A 4,081-nucleotide genomic window follows, 5' to 3' on the forward strand; every position below is an offset into this window, starting at 1 on the left:
GCATTCATGGAAAGTCGTGTCTTGAAAATTTGTACATAAATCTAAAACGTAGGAATCATGTGACAGAGTTGTTTATATACTGCACTGAAAATTTGCAGAGAATTATTTTAAGAGAGAGAGAGAGAGAGAGAGAGAGAGAGAGAGAGAGAGAGAGAGAGAGAGAGAGAGAGAGAGAGAGAGAGAGAACGTAAGGTCTGAGCAATGGTTAAGAATCATCCAAAATGTGAATTAAAGGACGAATTCACATAGGAACTCTCAAAGCCAATCCTACAACCCAAATGACACAAAGGAAAATGTCCTATAGAATTCCATTCCTATGATATTCATGTAAATTTCACCCGCTATGCATGTAATTCCTGTAAAACTGATCACATAGCTAATTCCAAGGCAGAATGGAGCCTAAAAATTGGATTGACTCACTTTAAATAAATAAAATCTCCCAATCTCTTTTCGGCTCATTTCACCCGCTAAAATTACCATATGGTGTTGGAACACTTTACTACCTAACAATTTCTTGAATGACTAAATTGCGCCTAGTAACTTCAAAGGTTTGTATGAGGTATATGCACAAGTTATTGGCATTTTTATTTTGCACTAGTCATATTATAAGACAAAAAAGTTACACAACATATACAACATAGTAGAAAAAAGAGAGCGAGATTTGACATTTGCGGTGAAGAAACTGACCAGGGTTTTAGCGCTCCACAACACATAAACAAAGCACAGCCCCATTTGGAACATAGGAATTTCATGGGAATGGGATCCTATAGGAATTGTGTTGTGGTGCCCTTTGAATTAAGAATGGCTTTTGAAATTCTCATAGGTATCCTTCACATTGGATAATTACGAACATTTTTTATTTTTTATGTTTTTACATTATTTGAAAAGTACAATCCAACATGTGTCTTTGTCTCTCTTCCTCTGCTTTTTTGGGCGATGCCCTCTATCTCTCCTCAAGTAATACTCCCTCAAGATTTTCATTGAGCATCCAGGCAACTATGCTACAGAAAATTATGTATTTTAGATTCCTATGAAAGTTTACACGACATGCTTCCAATTTCTGCAGTATGGGAGCGGCGACAATGATGCTTCGGCGGGCTCGTTCCGGCGGCCCTGGGAAGGCAAGCACTGCCCTGAAAGAAGAGAAAAACAGTACGTATCACAGATGTGTCTCATTCGGCTGAAATGCAGTTACGACGATCCTGCGCGTGCGTAGAGATGAGCACTGCCCTTCGTCACAGTCTGGCTCGGAAAGCGACCGCGTGCAGCTCCGGCCGGCCGGCGACGTCATGCATGCGCATACGGCGGCCTGCGCGCGTACTTGGCGCGTCGTGTCGAGCAGGCGGAGGCGCCGGCCGCCGGGAGCCCTGCATGCCCACCGGTGGGCGGTACGCACTAGGCGACTGAGTCGGCCCGATGAATGTCCGTGCCCTCGCAGTACCTGCACGTACCTGGATTGCTCGCGACTGATCAATGGCGGTGTGCAACAGTGGCGCACTTCGAAGATTAAAGGGACGTACGTGGTACATCCATGAGACGTCGCGACACCAACGTGCACCTAGTACGTGCCGCTACAAAGTCGTCGTGCTGGCAGGTAGACTAGACGCTGCTGTACTACGCATCCCTTAACAGAACCACTGTGCTGCTGTACTACGCATCCCTTAACTGAACCACTGTGCTGTGCTGCTGTCGTGCCTGCCTGCTCATCGGGCAGGAGGCCGGTGTACATTTCACATGATAAAAAGTGTTGGCGGCTCATGTGTGTCGACTCCTAGTTGGTCAAAGAGAATGGCTTGTCGCGTGATTAGCCATTAGTATTTACCTACCTAGTTGTTAGCAAATTTCCAACAAAAATGACTGCCACTCTTTTTTCCTTTTTTATTACTGGAGAAGCAAGGCTGCTGCGGTCGTATGATTAGAAATCAAAGGAAGAAGTGTATAGCTAGCCAGCATCAAAAGGAAGAAAAAGACCAAAGGAAAGGAGCAAACCAGATGAAAATGAGTGTGTGCAGGAGCGGCGAAAGTAGACAGGAAAGAGACTGGAAACAGAATTACATCCAGCCTTGCATCTACGCTGCCTCAAGAGCTGCTTTGCTCTCTCTTTCTCCGTTTTTTCGTGGGCATCGCCCGGCTTTCCCTTTCGGAGCCGTGCGGCCCTCCACGCGTCGAATCCATCATAAACCATGTATATGTACTCCTCCTATACTGCCATACAGTACATGCATGATGCATGCATTCATGTACAGTAGTGCATGTGCCTACATCGAGGTGCTCGTGTACGTACGTCGACGGCAAGAAGACGACACGGATATGTATGGAAATGCATACATGGAGCTTTCTTCCCTTGCTTTCGATCTCCTCGAGTCAAAGAAGGGAAAGAGACCGGCTTAGGCATGCACGGATTGATCGATGCAGTGCGTGCATCGGTGATCATGCAAACTTGTCCATGACCTTGGCCTTGGTTAGAGCTGTAGCTTATAGCTGGGGTATTTTATTTCGAGAAAGCTATTTTCCAGTCGGCAGTAAATTAGGGATAGATTCGAACGCTTTTATCTCCCTACGTATTAAATCGTGTGGCTCTCGTCGTGTCAGGGTTGGATGCGACATATGCCAAAGGATGGCTTATCATCGTGGGAGCGATTAGAACGTCGCCGGTGCCAGGAAACGGGATGAGGCGAAGGCATGCACGCCGGTGAATCTTACCCAGCTTCGGGGCTCTCTGGGAAGATAACACCCCTACTGCTGCTCTGCGGGGTCTCCGCATGATCACTAAGGCAAAGTGACTACAGGGTTGCTCCTAGAGCTGTATTCTGGAGGTAGGAGAAGGCAAGACCAGCTCTCTCCTTCCTATAGGATCTGGTCTATGCTAATGGATTCGAACCCTTTGCATGGGTGTCCCGGGGGGTTTATATAGGCCTACCCCCGGGGGTACAATGGTAATCCGGCTGGGCGCGGGCTCAGCCGTCCGTCTCTCAGGCCGCCGTCTCCTCCGCCGACTGCTGGGGCCCGCCGACTGGTGGGCCCCGCCGATGGGTTCGACACTGTAGCCGTGCTTTTAATGACGCAGGCTTGGTCATGGGGTCGTGGCAACAGTGCCACCGTCTATCGGGTCGATCACTGTCGTCACCCCCCGTCTTATCTGGTTAATGGCGCGTGGGACCCGTGGGAGGGGCCGGCCGACTCTAGGGAGCTGACTCCCACAGGGCCGCCTTCGGGGCGTATCCGCCGCCTTCCATGCTCTCACTGACAGGCGGGTCCGCCGTCTCTGAGCTGTACAGGTAGGCCGTCGTGGCCACAGTGCACCGCCCACAGTGGCTGAGGTCAGGGCAGGCATGGCAACAGTGTCGGGCCACGCCGGAGATATCCAGCGGTACGACACGCTGTAGCCATGCCGGCCCCACGTAAGCAGGAGGTGACGGCCACGCCGTGGTCGTACCCGCCTCGCCCATCGTGACGAGACTGGAGCCGCGGGCCGACTCTCTATAGCCGGTTCCTCCGGAAGTCGCCGGCCATGAGTCGGCTTATCTTGGAGTCGCCATCTGAGACTCGGCTTATCTTGGAGTCGCCATCTGAGACTCGGCTTATCTTGGAGTCGCCATCTGGGACTCGGCTTATCTTGGAGTCGCCGTCTGGGACTCGACTTGAGGGGCACAGCCTGCCCCGATGTCTTGAAAGGTTCTGGGGCTCGGGTTAGCCTACCCGTGGCCCATTACTCCGACAGTAGTCCCCGAAGCTGGTGAGGCTCCGAGAGTGACACGTTGTGGGGCCTCAACAGTTTCATTCTTCCGGTGATGGAATCTGAGCTTCGCTTGCCGTCTTCCTCCGTGCCGACTTTTCAAAGTTGGATCCGCAGAGGGCCGTCTTGCTCTATAAAGAGCTCGAAAGTCGTGGCGGGAGACCAGGTGGCGTGCCCGATACGCTTCCCCGCGACCGTCCGCCGCGGTCCTATCGCGCGGCGCCACGCGGCGAGGGCAGTCTGCTTGCCCACGCGCGCGACGGGACGGGCCGTCAGGCGGGGCCCACCACTACCGCGCCTTGGCACGCGAACGGATCCGCTGCGGCCGTGCGAACGGTTGGGCTT

Source organism: Triticum dicoccoides, chromosome 1B, assembly GCF_002162155.2.
Source record: "Triticum dicoccoides isolate Atlit2015 ecotype Zavitan chromosome 1B, WEW_v2.0, whole genome shotgun sequence".
Lineage (NCBI taxonomy): Eukaryota > Viridiplantae > Streptophyta > Magnoliopsida > Poales > Poaceae > Triticum > Triticum dicoccoides.